This window comes from Euprymna scolopes, chromosome 24, assembly GCF_053919585.1.
Source record: "Euprymna scolopes isolate OS-2025 chromosome 24, ASM5391958v1, whole genome shotgun sequence".
Taxonomy (NCBI): domain Eukaryota; kingdom Metazoa; phylum Mollusca; class Cephalopoda; order Sepiida; family Sepiolidae; genus Euprymna; species Euprymna scolopes.
Genome location: NC_136505.1, coordinates 106,323,392 through 106,348,768, shown reverse-complemented (window position 1 = coordinate 106,348,768; position 25,377 = coordinate 106,323,392). Strand labels below are relative to the sequence as shown.

General features: G+C 35.7%; 1 long non-coding RNA gene and 1 pseudogene across 2 annotated transcripts in view; one reads left to right on the top strand and one right to left on the bottom strand.

The window, feature by feature from the left end:
• Positions 1-25,377, top strand: part of LOC145246892 (uncharacterized) — a 588,129-nt gene that overhangs the window by 132,379 nt on the left and 430,373 nt on the right. The gene's annotated exons all lie outside the window — the stretch shown is intronic.
• On the bottom strand, positions 13,872-13,990 carry LOC145247054 (5S ribosomal RNA; annotated as a pseudogene).

The window sequence follows — 25,377 nt, the reverse complement described above, 5'->3', positions numbered from 1 at the left end:
TTTTTTTTTTTTTTTAAATTTAAAACATTTTTCTGTTTGAGATATAAAAATAAAGTCTTTTTGAATTTTTTTTTTTTTTTTCCCCCTTAATTAAATTTTTTTTTTCTGTCTGAGATATATAAATTTTCAAGGATGGAAGTCTGTTCAGGTGTTGATCTTAGCTTACATGACATGGTTAATAAAATAATATTGGAAATTTCCAGAAATTGGTTGAAATTTGAGATATTAGAAATTTAAAGCAATCTTTTTTCTTTTTCTTTTTTTGTTTATTTTTTTTTAAGGTAAATTTTTGAATTGAAAGCCATGTTTAATTTCAGTTGAATTTTAAATGGGTAGCTATTTAGTACAAGTCTTAGAGATGGAGAGTTTTCGGTAGGTAGCTGTTCTGTACAATTCCTGGACTTTAAAAGTTTGCAGGCAAAGAACAAAAGATCTTTCTTGTGTTGATACGAAAAAATTATGTGCTGGAATGTCAAAAGATTCAATATTTTTATGGAGCAATTCTGGTTTCTAATTAGTTGCTAGCAGAGCATGGCTTCATTTGCTTGGCCAGTTCCTATTTTTAATGTCTATAAGCAGAACGTCCAACTTTTGGTGATCATTAGGCCTATGACAAGAGAATATGCTTTTCATTATTTTGACTCTCTAGTATATATCAGTTAATATCTTAGGTTTTTAGATAGTGGTGTGGTTCTCAATTGATAAACTGTGTCTAACATATATACTCGAGAGTCAAAACAATGAAAAGAAAATTCTCTTGTCATAGCCGGAGTCATCATCCACTCGCATCGTGTCAATATAAATTATTTATGTTGCGATATCTTTAAGGAAATGTATGAGCAAGTTTTCAACTATATAAGGTCCTCTCCAATTTTATTTTTTGTTTGTTAATAAAAAAGAAGTTGTCTGTGTGAAAAAAAAAAAAAAAAAAAAATCTCTCCATGATGGAAGTCCATTAAGTTATTGATCTGTGTCTGTTCTATCTTCACTTGTGCCACACGTGACTTATATGGCATGTATGCTGAATATTTCATATTTTGGTTGCGAGAAACAAGGAATGAAAAATGTAAATGAAAACTATATGTGATGATTAATATTCATTAAGATAAAGCATTCAAAAACAATGATTCTGATAACAATTTTTTTTCTTCTAAAAAGTCATTCTACAAAATGGCCATTAATACATCAGATTAAATTCAAATTGATGTTTTTCTCTTATTAGTTTTATGTTGTGTTTATCGATTTTTATGGTATATCGTTATATACGAACATATCTATATATAAAGTTGGGTATGTATATTTATATATTTCTGTAAAATGTTTTTGACTCCTAATGGGGGTATGAGACGAATGGATTCGCCAATCATTTTTATAACCAATGGCTGTGCCAAACAACCAATGAAAACACCCCAAAATTATTATAAAAATTGTCGAATTTTTGGATTCAATCAGTTCGCCGTTTACTATGTCATGGACTGCATTTAATTCTTGGCCACCATCTTGGTTACTGATCTGAACTACGCCGCCATCTTTGTTCAACACAATATCTTAGAACTTAATAGGTTAACTACGTCACGGACCGCATTTAATTCTTGGCCGCCATCTTGTTACTGATCTGAACTACGCCGCCATCTTGGTTACTGATCTGAACTACGCCGCCATCTTGGTTACTGATCTGAACTACGCCGCCATCTTGGTTACTGATCTGAACTACGCCGCCATCTTGGTTACTGATCTGAACCACGCCGCCATCTTGGTTACTGATCTGAACCACGCCGCCATCTTGGTTACTGATTTGAACTACGCCGCCATCTTGGTTACTGATCTGAACTACGCCGCCATCTTGGTTACTGATCTGAACCACGCCGCCATCTTGGTTACTGATCTGAACCACGCCGCCATCTTGGTTACTGATCTGAACCACGCCGCCATCTTGGTTACTGATCTGAACCACGCCGCCATCTTGGTTACTGATCTGAACCACGCCGCCATCTTGGTTACTGATCTGAACTACGCCGCCATCTTGGTTACTGATCTGAACTACGCCGCCATCTTGGTTACTGATCTGAACCACGCCGCCATCTTGGTTACTGATCTGAACTACGCCGCCATCTTGGTTACTGATCTGAACTACGCCGCCATCTTGGTTACTGATCTGAACCACGCCGCCATCTTGGTTACTGATCTGAACCACGCCGCCATCTTGGTTACTGATCTGAACTACGCCGCCATCTTGGTTACTGATCTGAACTACGCCGCCATCTTGGTTACTGATCTGAACTACGCCGCCATCTTGGTTACTGATCTGAACTACGCCGCCATCTTGGTTACTGATCTGAACTACGCCATCTTTGTTCAAGACAATGTCTCAAAACGTAACAATTTCTATACAACATAATCACATTGACACACTGGTTCTTGTCAGCTCACCAAAGTTAAGCAACGTTGAGCCTGACTAGTACCAGATAGGTCGCCATTTTGGAATTCTAGGTGCTGTATTCTCCGCTTATTTCAGCATTGTTTTCAGTCGTCCTGAACTTCCACTTGCCACTGCTATTCAACAATGCCAACTCCCGAGAGGTGTGGTTGGAGATTGCGCAGCTCTTGCCACAAAAATTTCATGCGCAGGCACCCTTACAATGGTTATCCATAGTGTGTCAAGACTGAAGGCAGCTACCATATTTGTATGTACAGAAATCACACTTAAACTAATTAACTGATCTGTGGTTTAAAATATAAATAAGGATAAGGGCAGGGATATTGTGTAGGAGGAGACGTCAACTCCTGTGTGTGTCTGACGGAGGCAACACTTCCCCCCCCAATCAGTTTTTGCTCGGTTACTCAATGACATTTCAGACATTTTGCGTATACAGTTGAAAGCCGAGGGGCTATCCGTTTACCGCATAACTGTACAAAATATGCAAGCACATTGAAGTATGGGATACAACTAGGCTCGGACACCTAATCTGATCGTTCATCTAATGCTGTTTAGATCCTGTGTCATATGTACACCTTCCAGGTAACCAAAGCCTCATTACCCTTGGCTCGGTGCTCTCGCGTTGGCACACCCTGTCAATTCAGGCACGGCTATCTAACAACTACACAACAACTAACTACAATTATAGTTGAGATGCATAAGGGGTTAATTAGATAGCATTTGGGACACTTGTAGATACTTCTGTCTAAAGTTTACCACCACAACAGTTAGTACACTACAAGCCGACGCTGAACGCCATGCTGTCACCAGTGTGCCCTAGTTGTGCCTTGACATCACTCTTAAGGTATCACAATCCAAAAACTTTAATATTAAACTGCATTAACAAATAATTGGCTGTGAACTTTTTCACCACAGATCATAGAAACAGGCTAAGTTATAGTTGAAAACATCACTACATACAGTGATCTATGAGCCGCCATTTTGGAAAATGGTGGCCATATTGAAATTTTCAAGGCATAATTGGCTTAATTATATGGGAATACATTCATTTCATTTTTGGACCATGAGGAAATTGTGTTAATCGAAGTTTCTCTTCATGGGGGTGGGGGAACTGGTAGTGACAATTGGTATGAAGAGTTTCCCCTACATTGAACAAAACTGATTGCCTCAAGAGCAATGGTCTGATATGTGGAGTTGCCCCCCCCCCCACATAATTTTTTTTGCCAGAACAGATACTACTCTTTGATCTTTGATCCCCGGGCCAAGAAGGTACACAGAATGTACTCTAACAGACTTACTCCATTTGTACTCACTCCAGCTTATCAGCAAAATTGCACTCCTTCACTGTAGAGGTCCCCAGGTGCCAAAAAAACTTTTTAGTCTAAAAACTTCTTCCTCAAACCACTTGCCTTTTAGAATAATCTCTCTGTTTCCTATTTTTATGGCTGTACCAACATGCAGAAATTTAAATGTAATGTAAACAAACATCTTGCTGCATAACTCCCATTTAGGATGCCTCCATAAAATATGGCTCCTAATCACAGTAGCTTTTTATCTTTCTGTGGTAATATTACTTGCTTGGGGATAATTAAAAACAAAATAAAACAAAAACAAAAAACAGGATACAACGTGCCAAATCGTCAATAACTCTTGACACAATCCTGTCTTGGTACTGCCCTGATTTTGCCATCTTCATTTCAAGAATAACCTTGGAATTGTTTAATGGACATTATGTTTGAGATAATTTCACCGATAAAAATTGGTGGGGATTAAGGTTCGGTGAGTGTGAAGTCCATTTAGGATCACACCTCGTATTATCACCAATGTATCCCTTCAAATCATTGAACAGCAAAGTTTCAGTCATGAATGTGTAACAGTCTGTTTTATTGATGGTTTTTAGAGTTTAGGATCAAAGCTCGGACTGATGAAACGATCACTAAAGTATCCCTCCAAATCTTTGAACAGTAAAATTTCAATCATGAATGTGCAACAGTTTGTTTTATGGATGTTTATTCTGTGTGTGTGTGTGTGTTTTTTTAAGTCGCACTTCTTTTAAAACTTTACACTCTTTATTCTGGAAAATAAATAAGTTTCTTTTATTTTTGAACCTCTCCTCCTCCTCCTCCTCCTCCTCCTCCTCCTCATCATCATCATCATCATCCTCCTCCTCCTCCTCCTCCTCCTCCTCATCAGTTGTTACTATTATTTCTGCTCCACCCAGTTCTTTATTCAGCATCTTACCGACATAAGCATTTTTTTCCCCTCACAGGCAATTAAGATTATAAGAAGTGAAACCTGGATAATTTTTATTTAGTAGCAAATTTGGATCAGCCCTTTTATTTTCATCCTCATTCCAAAATGACTCATCACTCTATTCTAGTTTAAAGCAACCTCCAAATATGGGAAAGAGGAAATAACTATTTCTAAATCATCAAATAACCACAATCTAAACAAACAAAAAACAAATGTCTTTGTTCTGCAATCTATGCTCCTATAAATTTTTGGTCCTCTTACAAAAGGAGGGTGGACCTGTAAATTCACCCTTGTCCGTTCGTCCGTTCGTCTGTCTGCACTTTTCTCAATAACTACGGCTTGGAATTTTTTGAAATTTTGCACAAACATTAAACATGATATGAGTAAAAAAGTAACAGAACGGATTTTCCGAGAAAACTCCCCCCTCCCGCAATAGGTGCCTTTTGGGTTAAGTGGTTTAAATTGACACTTGTGCTTTTTAAAAAAAATTGATGTCTTGGATTTTTATAAAACTTTCTGAAAAGTTGTAACTAACTGACTTCTATGTAATTTTGTTTGTCTATACTTCGCGATAACTGCCTTCGGGACAAGATCAAAGTGTAATATCTGTTCTTCAGATGCTACACTTCAATTTCTTGTTCTCTGTCAGTGGAAGAGAAATCCTTCACGGCTGAGACAATTTTTATTTTTGTTCCTTTTCTCCACATTAAAAAACGACCCTGGTGTCTAACTCTGTCCCGTGGGGAAGCATTGTAAATAGGAACTCTTGGGTGTACCCCAGGGGCTCTTTTAGGGCTAATAAAAACACTCCATTTTTGGGACTATTTTACCATACTTATCCAAAATATGTTTAAATATGTTTAAGGCCTTGGACTTTTGAGGCTAAATGGAGGGTGGGGGCAAATGATGAACTTAATTATTTCTTTTTTTTACATGGTGCTGAACTCAAATTTAAATATGTTTAAGGCCTTGGACTTTTGAGGCTAAATGGAGGGTGGGGGCAAATGATGAACTTAATTATTTCTTTTTTTACATGGTGCTGAACTCAAATTTAAATATGTTTAAGGCCTTGGACTTTTGAGGCTAAATGGAGGGTGGGGGCAAATGATGAACTTAATTATTTCTTTTTTTTACATGGTGCTGAACTCAAATTTTAATGTTTAAGGCCTTGGACTTTTGAGGCTAAATGGAGGGTGGGGGCAAATGATGAACTTAATTATTTCTTTTTTTTACATGGTGCTGAACTCAATTTTAATATGTTTAAGGCCTTGGACTTTTGAGGCTAAATGGAGGGTGGGGGCAAATGATGAACTTAATTATTTCTTTTTTTTACATGGTGCTGAACTCAAATTTAAATATGTTTAAGGCCTTGGACTTTTGAGGCTAAATGGAGGGTGGAGGCAAATGATGAACTTAATTATTTCTTTTTTTTACATGGTGCTGAACTCAAATTTAAATATGTTTAAGGCCTTGGACTTTTGAGGCTAAATGGAGGGTGGGGGCAAATGATGAACTTAATTATTTCTTTTTTTACATGGTGCTGAACTCAAATTTAAATATGTTTAAGGCCTTGGACTTTTGAGGCTAAATGGAGGGTGGGGGCAAATGATGAACTTAATTATTTCTTTTTTTTACATGGTGCTGAACTCAAATTTTAATGTTTAAGGCCTTGGACTTTTGAGGCTAAATGGAGGGTGGGGGCAAATGATGAACTTAATTATTTCTTTTTTTTACATGGTGCTGAACTCAATTTTAATATGTTTAAGGCCTTGGACTTTTGAGGCTAAATGGAGGGTGGGGGCAAATGATGAACTTAATTATTTCTTTTTTTTACATGGTGCTGAACTCAATTTTAATATGTTTAAGGCCTTGGACTTTTGAGGCTAAATGGAGGGTGGGGGCAAATGATGAACTTAATTATTTCTTTTTTTTACATGGTGCTGAACTCAAATTTAAATATGTTTAAGGCCTTGGACTTTTGAGGCTAAATGGAGGGTGGAGGCAAATGATGAACTTAATTATTTCTTTTTTTTACATGGTGCTGAACTCAAATTTAAATATGTTTAAGGCCTTGGACTTTTGAGGCTAAATGGAGGGTGGGGGCAAATGATGAACTTAATTATTTCTTTTTTTACATAGTGCTGAACTCAAATTTAAATATGTTTAAGGCCTTGGACTTTTGAGGCTAAATGGAGGGTGGGGGCAAATGATGAACTTAATTATTTCTTTTTTTTACATGGTGCTGAACTCAAATTTTAATGTTTAAGGCCTTGGACTTTTGAGGCTAAATGGAGGGTGGGGGCAAATGATGAACTTAATTATTTCTTTTTTTTACATGGTGCTGAACTCAATTTTAATATGTTTAAGGCCTTGGACTTTTGAGGCTAAATGGAGGGTGGGGGCAAATGATGAACTTAATTATTTCTTTTTTTTACATGGTGCTGAACTCAATTTTAATATGTTTAAGGCCTTGGACTTTTGAGGCTAAATGGAGGGTGGGGGCAAATGATGAACTTAATTATTTCTTTTTTTTACATGGTGCTGAACTCAATTTTAATATGTTTAAGGCCTTGGACTTTTGAGGCTAAATGGAGGGTGGGGGCAAATGATGAACTTAATTATTTCTTTTTTTTACATGGTGCTGAACTCAATTTTAATATGTTTAAGGCCTTGGACTTTTGAGGCTAAATGGAGGGTGGGGGCAAATGATGAACTTAATTATTTCTTTTTTTTACATGGTGCTGAACTCAAATTTTAATGTTTAAGGCCTTGGACTTTTGAGGCTAAATGGAGGGTGGGGGCAAATGATGAACTTAATTATTTCTTTTTTTTACATGGTGCTGAACTCAATTTTAATATGTTTAAGGCCTTGGACTTTTGAGGCTAAATGGAGGGTGGGGGCAAATGATGAACTTATTTCTTTTTTTTACATGGTGCTGAACTCAATTTTAATATGTTTAAGGCCTTGGACTTTTGAGGCTAAATGGAGGGTGGGGGCAAATGATGAACTTAATTATTTCTTTTTTTTACATGGTGCTGAACTCAAATTTTAATGTTTAAGGCCTTGGACTTTTGAGGCTAAATGGAGGGTGGGGGCAAATGATGAACTTAATTATTTCTTTTTTTTACATGGTGCTTAATTAAAATTTAAATATGTTTAAGGCCTTGGACTTTTGAGGCTAAATGGAGGGTGGGGGCAAATGATGAACTTAATTATTTCTTTTTTTTACATGGTGCTGAACTCAAATTTAAATATGTTTAAGGCCTTGGACTTTTGAGGCTAAATGGAGGGTGGGGGCAAATGATGAACTTAATTATTTCTTTTTTTTACATGGTGCTGAACTCAAATTTTAATGTTTAAGGCTTTGGACTTTTGAGGCTAAATGGAGGGTGGGGGCAAATGATGAACTTAATTATTTCTTTTTTTTACATGGTGCTGAACTCAATTTTAATATGTTTAAGGCCTTGGACTTTTGAGGCTAAATGGAGGGTGGGGGCAAATGATGAACTTAATTATTTCTTTTTTTTACATGGTGCTGAACTCAATTTTAATATGTTTAAGGCCTTGGACTTTTGAGGCTAAATGGAGGGTGGGGGCAAATGATGAACTTAATTATTTCTTTTTTTTACATGGTGCTGAACTCAATTTTAATATGTTTAAGGCCTTGGACTTTTGAGGCTAAATGGAGGGTGGGGGCAAATGATGAACTTAATTATTTCTTTTTTTTACATGGTGCTGAACTCAATTTTAATATGTTTAAGGCCTTGGACTTTTGAGGCTAAATGGAGGGTGGGGGCAAATGATGAACTTAATTATTTCTTTTTTTACATGGTGCTGAACTCAATTTTAATATGTTTAAGGCCTTGGACTTTTGAGGCTAAATGGAGGGTGGGGGCAAATGATGAACTTAATTATTTCTTTTTTTTACATGGTGCTGAACTCAAATTTTAATGTTTAAGGCTTTGGACTTTTGAGGCTAAATGGAGGGTGGGGGCAAATGATGAACTTAATTATTTCTTTTTTTTACATGGTGCTGAACTCAAATTTTAATATGTTTAAGGCATTGGACTTTTGAGGCTAAATGGAGGGTGGGGGCAAATGATGAACTTAATTATTTCTTTTTTTTACATGGTGCTGAACTCAATTTTAATATGTTTAAGGCCTTGGACTTTTGAGGCTAAATGGAGGGTGGGGGCAAATGATGAACTTAATTATTTCTTTTTTTTACATGGTGCTGAACTCAATTTTAATATGTTTAAGGCCTTGGACTTTTGAGGCTAAATGGAGGGATGGGGGCAAATGATGAACTTAATTATTTCTTTTTTTTACATGGTGCTGAACTCAATTTTAATATGTTTAAGGCCTTGGACTTTTGAGGCTAAATGGAGGGTGGGGGCAAATGATGAACTTAATTATTTCTTTTTTTTACATGGTGCTGAACTCAATTTTAATATGTTTAAGGCCTTGGACTTTTGAGGCTAAATGGAGGGTGGGGGCAAATGATGAACTTAATTATTTCTTTTTTTTACATGGTGCTGAACTCAATTTTAATATGTTTAAGGCCTTGGACTTTTGAGGCTAAATGGAGGGTGGGGGCAAATGATGAACTTAATTATTTCTTTTTTTTACATGGTGCTGAACTCAATTTTAATATGTTTAAGGCCTTGGACTTTTGAGGCTAAATGGAGGGTGGGGGCAAATGATGAACTTAATTATTTCTTTTTTTTACATGGTGCTGAACTCAATTTAAATATGTTTAAGGCCTTGGACTTTTGAGGCTAAATGGAGGGTGGGGGCAAATGATGAACTTAATTATTTCTTTTTTTACATGGTGCTGAACTCAAATTTTAATGTTTAAGGCCTTGGACTTTTGAGGCTAAATGGAGGGTGGGGGCAAATGATGAACTTAATTATTTCTTTTTTTTACATGGTGCTGAACTCAATTTTAATATGTTTAAGGCCTTGGACTTTTGAGGCTAAATGGAGGGTGGGGGCAAATGATGAACTTAATTATTTCTTTTTTTTACATGGTGCTGAACTCAATTTTAATATGTTTAAGGCCTTGGACTTTTGAGGCTAAATGGAGGGTGGGGGCAAATGATGAACTTAATTATTTCTTTTTTTTACATGGTGCTGAACTCAGATTTTAATGTTTAAGGCCTTGGACTTTTGAGGCTAAATGGAGGGTGGGGGCAAATGATGAACTTAATTATTTCTTTTTTTTTACATGGTGCTGAACTCAATTTTAATATGTTTAAGGCCTTGGACTTTTGAGGCTAAATGGAGGGTGGGGGCAAATGATGAACTTAATTATTTCTTTTTTTTACATGGTGCTGAACTCAATTTTAATATGTTTAAGGCCTTGGACTTTTGAGGCTAAATGGAGGGTGGGGGCAAATGATGAACTTAATTATTTCTTTTTTTTACATGGTGCTGAACTCAATTTTAATATGTTTAAGGCCTTGGACTTTTGAGGCTAAATGGAGGGTGGGGGCAAATGATGAACTTAATTATTTCTTTTTTTTACATGGTGCTGAACTCAATTTTAATATGTTTAAGGCCTTGGACTTTTGAGGCTAAATGGAGGGTGGGGGCAAATGATGAACTTAATTATTTCTTTTTTTTACATGGTGCTGAACTCAATTTTAATATGTTTAAGGCCTTGTACTTTTGAGGCTAAATGGAGGGTGGGGGCAAATGATGAACTTTATTATTTCTTTTTTTTACATGGTGCAGAACTCAAATTTAAATATGTTTAAGGCTGTGGACTTTTGAGGCTAAATGGAGGGTGGGGGCAAATGATGAACTTTATTTCTTTTTTTTACATGGTGCTGAACTCAATTTTAATATGTTTAAGGCCTTGGACTTTTGAGGCTAAATGGAGGGTGGGGGCAAATGATGAACTTAATTATTTCTTTTTTTTACATGGTGCTGAACTCAAATTTTAATGTTTAAGGCTTTGGACTTTTGAGGCTAAATGGAGGGTGGGGGCAAATGATGAACTTAATTATTTCTTTTTTTTACATGGTGCTGAACTCAAATTTTAATATGTTTAAGGCCTTGGACTTTTGAGGCTAAATGGAGGGTGGGGGCAAATGATGAACTTAATTATTTCTTTTTTTTACATGGTGCTGAACTCAATTTTAATATGTTTAAGGCCTTGGACTTTTGAGGCTAAATGGAGGGTGGGGGAAAATGATGAACTTAATTATTTCTTTTTTTTACATGGTGCTGAACTCAATTTTAATATGTTTAAGGCCTTGGACTTTTGAGGCTAAATGGAGGGTGGGGGCAAATGATGAACTTAATTATTTCTTTTTTTTACATGGTGCTGAACTCAAATTTTAATGTTTAAGGCCTTGGACTTTTGAGGCTAAATGGAGGGTGGGGGCAAATGATGAACTTAATTATTTCTTTTTTTTACATGGTGCTGAACTCAAATTTTAATATAAATAAGGCCTTGGACTTTTGAGGCTAAATGGAGGGTGGGGGCAAATGATGAACTTAATTATTTCTTTTTTTTACATGGTGCTGAACTCAAATTTAAATATGTTTAAGGCCTTGGACTTTTGAGGCTAAATGGAGGGTGGGGGCAAATGATGAACTTAATTATTTCTTTTTTTTACATGGTGCTGAACTCAAATTTAAATATGTTTAAGGCCTTGGACTTTTGAGGCTAAATGGAGGGTGGGGGCAAATGATGAACTTAATTATTTCTTTTTTTTACATGGTGCTGAACTCAAATTTTAATATGTTTAAGGCCTTGGACTTTTGAGGCTAAATGGAGTGTGGGGGCAAATGATGAACTTAATTATTTCTTTTTTTTAAATTTAAATATGTTTAAGGCCTAAAACTGTACAGTTTGTTCATTTCCACCTTGACATCCCCTGGGGACTTTTGGGGCTAAATGGAGGGGAGAGGGCAATGCTGAACTTAGTCATTTTTTTATGCTTCATTCATTGTGCACTCACGGGGGTGGGCATGCATGTTTCACTTTTTTGTGTATTGATATTCATATTAAAAACCCTTTTTTCAATTTATTTAAAAAGAAAATACAACTTCGTTATATATGGGTCATGGAATTGTATTCATTTGCAAAAGATCTTTGCAAATCAAAATCTCCATTTTAATTGATTCCCTATTGGTTTTTCCGTTTTCTTCTGGGACGATCATCTTTAGTTAATTAATGCAGATATTCTACATGATTTATGCCTGCGTAATATTTGCGTAAAAAGGTTATGATGAACACAAACTTCTTTCTATATATATATACATATATATATTTGTGTATGTGTGTATATATATATATATATATATATGTAATTATATATATATATATATATATATATATATATATATATATAAAACTCCTCTGTCAGATTTTGGTCTCCAGACATGAAACCAATACGAAACTTTATATTTGGGTTTTAGTCAGGGAAAATCGGTTAAAAAATGAAAATTAAAAAAAATGAAATTGGTCAGGTGAAGGTTGAACGACGGCATTACAGATATGCATGCGTGACGTAGTAGCTATTGGTTCATGTTTTAATTTTTAGACTTGCAGCAAACATGTCTTCATAGCTCAGGCAGTAACGTCAAAGGAAAAAGTAAATTGTAAGCTAAACGTTTTGGTTTCGATTCTCGGTGGTTTGTACATGAGTAATGTTTTTTTTTTAACTTTTTAAATCATTACTTTTTAGATCATTGGGTTTAATATAATCTAAAAGGCAAAATGGGCGTGAGCGTTTGTGTATGTCCGCGAAAGGCTTTCCAGATCGGGGTTCTGCTGTCAGTTAAATTCTGCAAGAAGTTTTCCTATACATCCAAGATCATATATCTGAGATTAGCAAACGGACGCCGTTTCTTTGCTTTTTTCTCTCCCCCCCCCTCCTTCCCCCCAGTTAAAAAAAAAATTCCCACCGTATGAGTGCCAGGGAACTTCATTTGCTAGAGATTCAGTTTCGCTTATATATGGGAAAGCCAAAGAAACATGCAGAGTAAAAAAAAAAAAAAATAGTGTAAAAGTCGTTCAAACGAAGAATGGATGCGACCTTTCGTAAATCGGAGATATTATAATCTAGGTAGTATATAAAAAATTGTAAAAATAGCTTTTAACTCGTTTCCGCTTTTATATTAAAGATAATAGCAAGTATATATTTCATTGATTAATTATTTTAATAACTTTATAGACATTTCAAGATGTTACTACTATTGGTCCAAAGTTTATTTTTTTGATGGAAGGCTTTTTCAGTTTTTGTTCGTAATGCTTCATATTTGCCTGTTCAAGATGTGTTGTAAAGTAATATTCTGCTGGATTTACAAATTTGGCGATTACCATTATTCAGAAGTTGGAAAAGAATAAACAACAGAATTAATAGATAAAAAAAACGTCAATTTTATTTAATGTAATATGCCCAAGAGAACAAATGCTTTGGCATTAAATAACCTAATGGTTGATGTGCTGTTAACATTCAAAACAGAACTACTTCAAACTAACACCTGCGTCGAGAAAGGCGCAGGTGTTAGTTTGAAGTTGAATTGTAAATTTTCATGGAATCTCCAAGGATTTTATTGAAAAGTTAAATATTTTCATTTGTTTATTAAAGACAGACCGGGGGGGGGGAGGTCATAAAAAACAATTTTGATTAATGGGTTATTTTATTATGGCGATGCGTAAAATCACTAAATTATTCATGGTCTTAATTCAGTCTTGAGAAACAATGGATACCCTCTGTAAGGTTAGCTGTGTGTACAATTGTTAGGCAAAGGTTGCGCAATCTTCAACCACTCTTCTCTGAATCTGCACTGCTTGAATCTAGTGGCAATGAGAATGTCCAGGACAAATGGAAGCAGTGCCGACATAAGCAGAGAGCACATACCGCACCTTGTATTCCCTGATACTCATCGATTTTAGTACTGAGCAAGTTCGACGTCATTTAGCTTAAGTGATCTAACAGGAATTGGTGTACCTATATGATTATGCCGTATGCGATAAATTATTGCGATGCTTCCGTTCAGTCAAAAAAGAAAATTGATCGCCCCTGTAAAGATGGATGCATGTGTAAGTGTGAAGCAAGGGTTGCGCAAGTTCCAACCACACCTCTCCTGAATCGGCACTGCTCGAGTCCAGTGGCAAGGAGAAGTCCAGGACGACTGGAAACAATGCCAAGATAAGCAGAGCACATGCAGAACCTGGAATTCCCAAATGGTCACCCATTTTGGTACTGTCCAGGCTCAACCTTGCTTAACTTTGGTGATCTAACGGGAACCAGTGTGTCAACGTGAATTATGCCGTATATAAATTAGATTAAAGTTAAAAATGGTGGAAGAGTTAATGAGAAAACAAACTGAAAAGCAAAAGATCATTTTTGTAAAAATTTTAAACAGTAAAATAATTTTTTTTTTTTTTTTTTTTTTTTGCTATTGTTCTATTTAAAGAAAACTGAATAATCTAGTTTGACTTTTTGTCGTCACTTCTATAATATAAATTTCACCTGTCTGTTTAAATGTATGTATGTATGTCTGCCTTAAACTTTCAACAGAGGAGACGGGGTTTTCACGAGATAGGCACCGTTTTGAAGCACGACTCTTTGGACGACAAATATAAAAAAAATGGCTAAAAACATTAATTCCTTCATTCTCAACTGGGCACTTTTCTACAAGGAGGGGTTGATTTTGTTTTGCGAAATATTTTTGCAATTCATCGTATTGGTTTGATTGACTTTGCCTAATTTTAAGGTACCGAACTTCCGGTCGCGTCAGGGAATAGAAGTAAGAGGTCAGATTTTCTTTCACTTTCTTTTCCACCTTTGCGTCACGGGTTCGAGCCTACTTGCCTGCCTACTACCCCCCCTTTTTTTTTCCTTTTGCTCAACACACTGCGTACTATTACCTTTTTTTTTTTTTAAAACTTTTTTTTAAAATTTTTGTTTTTTAACTTTTAACTGGTGTAGATTGATTAGAATTTGGATTATGTAAGGAGACGGCTAAACAAGAAGTTTTTTAGGCCTTATAGTCTTCCATAGTTGAGACAATATCACGTAACCACAAATTGCTGCAACAAATTATCGTATTTTTAGCAAAAATGCGCAGTTATTTATATATTTTTTCTTTTTTTTTTTTTTTGTATCGATTCTTCAAAGCATTTCCTATCTAATGGTATTTTAGAAATATTGAGATCACTAAAAGCAAATTATTAATTAAAATCTGCAGTTTGTTTTATTTTAATTTTATCTACAATCCTCACTCTCTCCATAATACAATATATTTTGTTCAGTTTCGGCTGATTATTTTAAGCATATTTTTAACCACAAAGAAAAAGAATTTTATACGCAAATATATTTAAATATCGATTATGAAAAAAAAAAAAAAAAAAGAAAAAGTGCACCATTATAAAGTTCATTCTTCACATAATAATCGATGAAAATTTCGTATGGATTAGATAATTTTGACTTCAATTTTGGTAGATTTTAAAATAGAGACTCCATCAAAAAATACTTGCTCTCTCCTTCCGTTTTGAGCGAGCCTAATTATTTGTGTACACTGGATTAGAATATCACAATTTGGTTATGAGCATTCTTATAAGGGTTGAGAGTTGGTTATCAACAGTTTATTATCTTTCGTAGTCCTGAACTCCTGAGTCCTTAACTCTCATCAACAATCGGATCAATTAACCTCTGGTCATTAGTTATTGTCATTTCGTTTCCCTCCCCAATTATTTGGCCATTTTCATCCGTAAGAAATTGGCCTATTAAGATCTTATAATATGGTTACAACACAAGGATACTCATATGCCCACACGCACACACACATACATGCACATGTGCAAACACGCACACAACACGGACAAACGGGCACACATATATGCACACACAAGACGGACATGTTGCGTGTGTGTGTTTGTCCGTATTATGTGTGTGCATATGTGTGCCTGTTTGTCCGTGTTGTGTGCGTGTGGGCATATGAGTATCCTTGTGTTGTAACCATATTATAAGACACACACACACACACACACACACACACACGCGCGCAACATGGACAAACACACACGTGTGTATATATACACACACACACACACACACATTACATGTGGTTCTTTTGATTAACGGTTTGATGAAATGCCAGCCCTCTGATCTCTTGAGTTGGTCGCTTTATTATTCTCCTCTGTTCCGATGCTTTGCGATTGGCTTTCCTTTTGAATAAGGACTCCTGCTAATTGGCCAGGAAAAGTGCAACAGTTTCAGTTAATTTCTGAAGATATTTACGTTTCTTATAGAGTTTCGTTCACTCTCATATTAAAGTAGGAACGAAAGCATGAGCGACAAATGTAAGATTTCAACTTTGATATTTACCACTTTACGTTCTGCAGAGACGAGTAATATATAGAGCTATGACAACAGCATATTCTTTTTATTGTTTTGACTCTCGAGTGTGTATCCGTTGATATCTTATATGCTTTTATATAGAGTGATGTGGTTCTCGGTTGATAAACTGTCTAACTGTATCGGATATATACTCGAGAGTCAAAATAATGAAAAGAATATGCTGTTGTCATAGCCTTGGGAATATATTGTTTGACAAGCAGACAACCTCGAAGTTGCCTGGGTTGAATGTGAATCCCTGTGTACTCTCCAAACCTGATCATTTAATGTAAGGCCATAAAATTTGTATAAGAGCATGTATGACTGTGGTGTAAATTATCTTGCCTTTGGTAACCTTATATATATATATAAATTGAGTGTGTGTGTGAGAAGACACTTTCCAACTCAACGAATTTTTGATCTACAGACTTGACTTTCTGAATATAGGTTATTCAGACACGTGGAAAACTTTTTAATCGGTTTTCAGTTGGGAAAAAGGGCTACTAATCGATCAAAATTGAAAAATTGGTACTTGGAAGGTCATTGGATTTTTATCTGTTTGTCAAGTGTTTTGCAGCTGCGCATGCGTGAATCGTTCACATTGTTAAGAATAAGTGGGGTTTAAAACACTTTGTAAGGAAGTGTCAAGCTGGCCTAATGGTTATCATACTTGACTCACTGTCTTTAGGTTCTGATTTCGATCTCAGTTCGAGTATTTTTTTTTTTTTTTTACTTAGAAAAAGTGAACTTGCGAGAAATAACATAATACTCACATGCACATGTCTCGGTTTCTTTCCGTTTTTACGTTTTTTTTTTTTTTTTTCATAAAGAAATTTAACGTTACATCTAACGCCGGGTACATCTAATATATATATATATATATATATATATATATATATATATATATATATATATATATATATATATTTCTAGTAATTGACATACAGTCCTGTTTCGTTGTATCACAACTCATCAGTGCCGCTAGACTAGCACCTCTTCCAAGCTGAGGATTGGACCTAGAACCATCGCGTTGACTGTCAGCAGTTCTACCGATCGGCCCACGGGAGCGGTGCCGTAAATAATCTCGCCAAATGTCTATTTAAACAAAGTATAGAGAGAAAAAAAAAGTGGTATATATATATATATTATGCCACTTTTTTTTTTTTCTCTATACTGCAAAATGCTCACTTCGGGGATTTTGATAGACAGTATTGGTGAGATAATTCCGCAGATAAAAATAAAATCAGGGTAGGGGTAGGGATTGGTGGTCAAATGAGTGCAAAGCCTACTCAAGATCACGCTACTTACTGATTAGAGAATCACCACTAAAAATTGATAAAAAACTGTCCGTTTCACTTTTTCTGTCATGGAATAAGCTGAGGAATAATTGACTTACCCAGCGACTATAAATTTGTTCGATTAAACACTTTATTGGGTAGCGATTCGTAGCAGTTATAATCACTAGGGCTAGGACAACAGCATATTATTTTTTTTTATTGTTTTGACTCTCGAGTGTGTATCCATTGATATTTTATATGCTTTTATATAGAATGATGTGGTTCTTGGTTGATTAAGTGTGTCTGTGTCGGATATATACTGGAGAGTAAAAACTATGAAAAGAATATTCTGTTGTCACAGCCCTTATGACGTGTGCTTCTGTAACAGACGTTTGCTAACATTTTTTGTTAACTGTATCATTGTTTTTGCTTTGATTATTACCGGCATGTAACGCTACAACTCTGGCGTCGAGGGATTTGAAACTTGCACTGCTGCAATATATACTGCTTTTGACTGACCGATATTCAAGTAGAAATAAAGAGTATATATATATATATATATATATATATATATATATATATATATATATACACACACTAGCAAAAGTACCCGTCGTTGACTGGGTTCAAAAGTAGCCTACAGAAAATGGACTCTGATTTATTAAAGTATGATAGGTTATGAAAAGGAAGGGTTGTAAAAAGATAGCTTCGAATTTGGGGTATCAAAACTAAAGCAAAATATGATGAAAGTAAAAATAAAATAGATAAATCCAATAATTAATTATACCATACCTGTTCACATTGAAACACTTATCACAATATTCTGTGGATCTATATTAAAAAACCTTGTTAAACTTTGTGACATATTTCCATTCTATGGAGGTCAGACGCAAACGAACACCCCATAATTTTATTATACCATATTTCTTCAAATTGAAACATAATTATCAAAGTATACTTACGCAGATAGATATGAAAGTCTTTATTAAAGTTTGTGCCTATTTCCATTCTATGGAGGCCAGGCGCGAACGCAGACTCTACAATTTTATTATACCATCCATATTTAAGTTAAAACATACTTATCAAAGTATTCTTATGTACATCTATATCAAAGCACTTGTAAACGTTTTTTTTAAATTTTTTATTTCCATACTTTGTGGACCAGGCGTGAACGCAGATCCCACAATTATAATGAACCACCGTTCTGCCAGATCAAACATACCCATTCCTGTGTCTCGATACATCTTCTATTATTATATGCAATCAGTTTTTTAAAACTAGTCATCCATATAGGAGCCTATTCGTGACCACACACATACAGACATTCAGTTTTATTTATATATATATATATATATATATATATATATATATATATATAAAGAATGTGTGTGAGGATAATTATTTCTCAACCTATATACTCAACGAATTTTTGATCTACAGATTTGAAATTAGGTATATAGGGTATTCAAATATGTGGAAAACTTTTTAATCGGTTTTTATTCAGGAAAAAGAGTTGCTAAACGATCAAAATTGGAAAAAATTGGTACTTGGAGGGTCATTGGATTTTTATGTTTGTAAACTGTTTTACGGCTCTGTATGCGCAAATCGTTCACATTATGTTAAGAATCAGTAGGTTTGGAAACGCTTTTTAAAGATGTTGTCAAGCTGACCTAATGGTTATTGTACTTAACTGTCTTTAGGTTTTTGTTTTGATCTCAGCTCGAGCATATATATTTTTTTATTTACAAGAAATGAACTGGTTAGAAAAAAATATAAGACTTGCATACAAATGTTTGGTTTCTATCCCTTTTTTCTCTTCATTTTTTATAAAGGAATTTAACATTACATTTAATACCGGGCAACGCCGGTTACATCTTTTACTGTGTGTATATATCTATAAAAGTGAACGTGTCTGTGTGTGTGTGTGTACATTTCTATACGCAATAACTCTGTCAATTTTTAGTCTACAGACTCGAAATTTGATATACAGGGTACTGAAATTTGGGAAAACCTATGTGATCGGTTTTCGGCGAGAAATTTGGCTGTTAAGGGGTCAAAGTTCAACGGTTTGATTTTTGAGAACTTTACCAAACTCCTCCGACAATTTTGGGTCTAAACACTTGAAAATTTAGATATAGGTTCCTTGGACATGGATCTAACTTAATAACTTGATTTGAACCCAAAACAATAAATGTAAAGGGGTCATAATAGAGGTCAAAGTTAAAAAAAATTGAACATTTTTTTTTTTTTTTTGCTCAGCGTACACCTCCAAACACCCGGGTACCCATGCGAGTGTATATCTATATATATATAAAAATGTAAATGTTGGTTCGTTCAGAATTAATTGTCTAAAAAAACCACTGGACGGATGGCTTCCACGTTTTGGTATAATATGTTTACTATATCCATGTGTGTTTTTATATATTTCTTTTTAATTATAACATTATACTTAATTTTTCTATGATAAATAGGTTGATTTCTTTGTACCGAGAGGCCATTTTTTTCATTTAGGGACAATTATTTATTACCGCTTCCTGTCACGTGACCAGTGTTAAAATTTAGCAGTTTTCCTGCTATATCTGGAGATTTCGTTTACAATCTAGCGGGAAATTCTAGAAAATCTGGATGTATTTGGCACCCACATGCCCGCATTAGATTATTAAAAAATAAAGAAAAGCGCTTGAAAATATTCAATGTAAGTAAAAAAAAAAGTAGCATTTATTGCCTTTGGTAACAATTATTTATTGATTATTTGTTTTGTTTTTCACCTTTTTTTCGACTAACCATTCTTAAATCTCACTATAAAATCGATTTTTCCAAGTACATTTTAGGTGGGGGGGGGGATTCCAACCTCCGAAGTTTGGGTTTGTATTACTGTACACATAGATTCGAAAAGTTGTCAAAAAACAAATATATAACAAATGTTATCAAAGGCAAGATAAGTTACTTTTCTGCCAAACTGGATATTTAAATTAACCACACGTGGTCACAAAATGAATGCCGACGCTCAAAGTGTATACACATTTTGACTCCTCCCTTTACTTAAAAATTCACCAAAAATCAGGAAATTAACGAATTTTAATGAAAATTGCAGTATTTTTCAAATAATGATCGCAGAATATAATGAACTAATTATTTTTACTTAACTCTTAGTGAAAATGTCTATTTTGTTTAAACAAAAAATACCTTTACTAAAGTTATGGTTTTCAGTAGTAAATAAAAAACGCAAGAATTTATTTTTGCTTTTTTTAAAGCATCGTAATTTGTAACAATAAAAAATAATTTTTACAGTAACATTACGAAAAAAGCCCCTAAAGTCCGTATTAATGTATTCGATATAAGTCGAAGAAAAATGAATTATCGGATACTATTCAGGAAATTAAAGATTCAATTAGATTCCTGTTTCAGTCACCTAAATTATTTAGGGTGAAATGAGTTTAGGAATTTATAGCCAAACCTAAATATTTTTTTTTTTTTTTGGTAAATATCCAGATACGCTACTACAGAACACCGACCACTCTAATTTGTTTTTTTTTTGGGGGGGGGGGAACAAATATATAACAAATAAATGTTATCAAAGGCAAGATAAGTTACTTTTCTGCCAAACTGGATATTTTTTTTGTGTTTTTTATTCAATGTAACATATTTATTCAGCTTGAAAAACATAGTGTTTACCGATGTATTCGAAAATTCAAGATGGCGTCTCACACCCTCTTTAACACCGTAAGTTTGGAAAAAGGTGTTATAAATAAAAAACTAGACAAAATACTATTAAAAACCTGCCGAATATATGTCAACCTATGTCACACTAACATGTATTGAGCGAGTTTTTAACAGTATTTTATCCGGTTTTTTTATTTATAACACCTTTTCCCAAACTTACCGTGTTAAAGAGAGAATCAGACGCCATCTTGAATTTTCCAATACATCGGTAAACACTGTATGTTTTTCAAGCTGAATAAACATGTTACCTTGAATAAAAACACGAAAAATATATCCAGTTTGGTAGAAAAGTAACTTATCTTGCCTTTGATAACATTTATTTGTTATATATTTGTTTTTTGACAACTTTTTCGAATCTATGTGTACAGTAATACAAACCCCACCGACCACTCTAATTTGTTTGGGGGGGGGGAATGTACAAATTAAAATCTTCGGAAAATGTTAAATGGTGTTCTAATTGGTAAATGTCGGTGCGTTACTTACGGAAAATTTGAAAATTCGATGTTCCAGGTAAAAAAAAAAACCCCAGATAAATTGCCCCCCCCCCCCACTCCAACTTGGTGTGCTTTCCTTTTCTTATTTTATTTATTTTTCAGCTAATTTTAAATTTTCCATCCAAAAAGCGCTATAATGTATTTTTGAAAATTAGAAAATTCTATGTCCTGGAAAAAAAACCCCCCTCCCCCCAACATAGTTTGCTTGGTGAAGCCGTCGTTTATGCTACAGCGTGCATGCGCGTAGCATAAATGGATGCTGCAAAATGGTGGAAAGAAGTTCGTGGTTTCAGGGGTAAATACCATGCTAACGGTAAATTTGCCTCAAATTTGACTATCAGATTCGTTGTCAGCGACCTCAATTACCTATAAAAAAACAAATTAGAGTGGTCGGTGTTCTGTAGTAGCATATCTGGATAATTACCTTTTTTTTTCTTGCTTAAAAAAAATACCATTAATACAGTAAGTTAGGTAAACTGACTTTTTCGTTTAAAAATGGAATTATTTCCCTTTCGTTATTAACTTAAAAAAAATTTTTTTTTTAATAAATATTTTGTGTTTTATATACATAAAGTACAATTGTTGAATGTTACTGTTTTGATTATAATTAATTAAATTAAATTAATTAAAAAAGATTAAGAAAGATTAAAATGAAGCAGAATTTAAGTTTCCGTTCTATTTTTACAGCAACCGTAAAACAGTGCATACTCAGCAAGTTTTATCGTAATTTATAAGCATATTGAAACACTAAATCAACATTTTATTTATTTTTTTGCATAATTAATGATGGAAATATTTTTCTGTTTATTTTCTTAACATCTGTTAAAAAAAAAATAATTTGTACATTCTTTTGAAAAAAAGAATCACACTTTTCTCTACTTTCACATGTGCTCCATTTTAACAAACTGAGCCACAGCAACGCGTGGCCGGGTACAGCTAGTATATATATATATAATATTGTCTGAAAGTAAAATGTCTTGTTTTAATCACACCATATTTGATTACGATCGGTCCAGTGGTATGGGTTGTAGGAGGGTTAGAAACGCGTGCGCACATACACGAACGTTACTGCTTTATATATAGAAATAATCTTGCGTGAAAGGAAAATGTCTTTCCTCTTTAAATCTCTACGCTCAATTCGATATAAATGCAAACAAAAAACAAAAGTTGTTTAAAGATTCTCTTTTGGATCATGGTTCAAGTAGAACGAGTTAATGATATTTGACCCCCAAAAAGGGGGAAAAATCAATTCAGACGTTTTGAGATTGTCATGTAAATTTATTGTTTTTTGTTTTTTTAGATTTCATAGTGAATGCAAAGAGAAGAGAGAAATGTATTAAACTATTTTTCAATAGATTCTTATCTTTCCTCCCCCCCCTCTCTCTCTCTGTTCTTATCCTGCCTCTTTATTCCTTTTGTCTGCTACAACATTTCTCTTAAAACTATGACCCCTCTGTCTTTCTATGTGTCTCTTTTTTTATTTATTTTTTTACTTTTGTTAGTTTGAAGAGATCAAGGGGCTCCTTCCTGGGGCTAAGACTTGATTCTGTTATGATTTAAATTTATATCCGAGGGCTCTTTTAAGAATAGACACTGTTCCCTTTATGGCTGCTATCTGTATTTCCTTATAGCTTGGTTTTCCAGGGATTGCTTCTATTTTTGAAGGTTCTTTTTTATTAAGCCAGTTGCTCCTGTCACAACTGGTATGATGTTTATTTCTTTCAGAGACCATGTTGTTTTTGTGTATGTGTGTCTCTCTATCTTTCTATGTGTCTATTTCTGTGTGTGTGTCTCTCTCTCTCTCTCTCTGTCTTTTTATGTGTCTCTTTCTCTCTGTGTGTCTCTCTCTATGCCTTTCTCTGTGTGTCTCTTTCTATGCCTGTGTCTCTCTGTGCCTTTCTCTGTGTGTCTCTCTCTGTGCCTTTCTCTGTGTGTGTATCTCTCTGTGCCTTTCTCTGTGTGTGTCCCTCTCTGTGCCTTTCTCTGTGTGTGTCCCTCTCTGTGCCTTTCTGTGTGTCTCTCTCTGTGCCTTTCTGTGTGTGTCTCTCTCTGTGCCTTTCTGTGTGTGTCTCTCTCTCTGTGCCTTTCTGTGTGTGTCTCTCTCTCTGTGCCTTTCTGTGTGTGTCTCTCTCTCTGTGCCTTTCTGTGTGTGTCTCTCTCTGTGTGCCTTTCTGTGTGTGTCTCTCTCTGTGTGCCTTTCTGTGTGTGTCTCTCTCTCTGTGCCTTTCTGTGTGTGTCTCTCTCTCTGTGCCTTTCTGTGTGTGTCTCTCTCTCTGTGCCTTTCTGTGTGTGTGTCTCTCTCTGTGCCTTTCTCTGTGTGTCTCTCTCTGTGCCTTTCTCTGTGTGTGTCTCTCTCTGTGTGTGTCTCTCTCTGTGTGTGTCTTTCTCTGTGTGTCTTTCTCAGTGTGTGTGTCTCTTTGTGTGCCTTTCTCAGTGTGTGTGTCTCTCTGTGCCTTTCTCAGTGTGTGTGTCTCTCTGTGCCTTTCTCAGTGTGTGTGTCTCTCTGTGCCTTTCTCAGTGTGTGTGTCTCTCTCTGTGCCTTTCTCAGTGTGTCTCTGTGCCTTTCTCAGTGTGTGTGTGTGTGTCTCTCTGTGCCTTTCTCAGTGTGTGTGTGTCTCTCTGTGTGCCTTTCTCAGTGTGTGTGTCTCTCTGTGTGCCTTTCTCAGTGTGTGTGTCTCTCTGTGTGCCTTTCTCAGTGTGTGTGTCTCTCTGTGTGCCTTTCTCAGTGTGTGTGTGTCTCTCTGTGTGCCTTTCTCAGTGTGTGTGTGTCTCTCTGTGTGCCTTTCTCAGTGTGTGTGTGTCTCTCTCTGCCTTTCTCTGTGTGTGTCTCTCTCTGCCTTTCTCTGTGTGTGTGTGTGTGTGTGTGTCTCTCTCTCTGTGTGTGTGTGTCTCTCTCTGCCTTTCTCTGTGTGTGTGTGTGTGTCTCTCTCTCTCTGCCTTTCTCTGTGTGTGTGTGTCTCTCTCTCTCTGCCTTTCTCTGTGTGTGTGTGTGTGTCTCACTCTCTGCCTTTCTCTGTGTGTGTGTGTCTCTCTCTCTGCCTTTCTCTGTGTGTGTGTGTGTGTCTCTCTCTGCCTTTCTCTCTGTGTGTGTATGTCTCTCTCTGCCTTTCTCTGTGTGTGTGTGTGTCTCTCTCTGCCTTTCTCTGTGTGTGTGTGTGTCTCTCTCTCTCTGCCTTTCTCTGTGTGTGTGTCTCTCTCTGCCTTTCTCTGTGTGTGTGTATGTGTCTCTCTCTGCCTTTCTCTGTGTGTGTGTGTCTCTCTCTCTCTGCCTTTCTGTGTGTGTGTGTGTCTCTCTCTCTGCCTTTCTCTGTGTGTGTGTGTGTGTGTCTCTCTCTGCCTTTCTCTGTGTGTGTGTGTGTCTCTCTCTCTCTGCCTTTCTCTGTGTGTGTGTCTCTCTCTCTCTGCCTTTCTCTGTGTGTGTGTCTCTCTCTCTGCCTTTCTCTGTGTGTGTGTGTCTCTCTCTGCCTTTCTCTGTGTGTGTGTGTCTCTCTCTGCCTTTCTCTGTGTGTGTGTGTCTCTCTCTGCCTTTCTGTGTGTGTGTGTCTCTCTCTGCCTTTCTCTGTGTGTGTGTGTGTCTCTCTCTCTGCCTTTCTCTGTGTGTGTGTGTCTCTCTCTCTCTCTCTGCTTTCTGAGTGTGTTGATGTAGCCTCTGACCGTCTTCAGTCCTGGATATGACCTTAAACTATATCCAGTGGTGAAGCCCCAGCTTGCGGGCTTTGGGGAGTGTGGAACCACCTTATAATTGCCATTGCTCCCAGGTCCACTCTGACCCGGAGTGGTAGTACCTGTTAGAGTCCCAACTATAGGTTAAATAGAAACCCACTTGAAAACA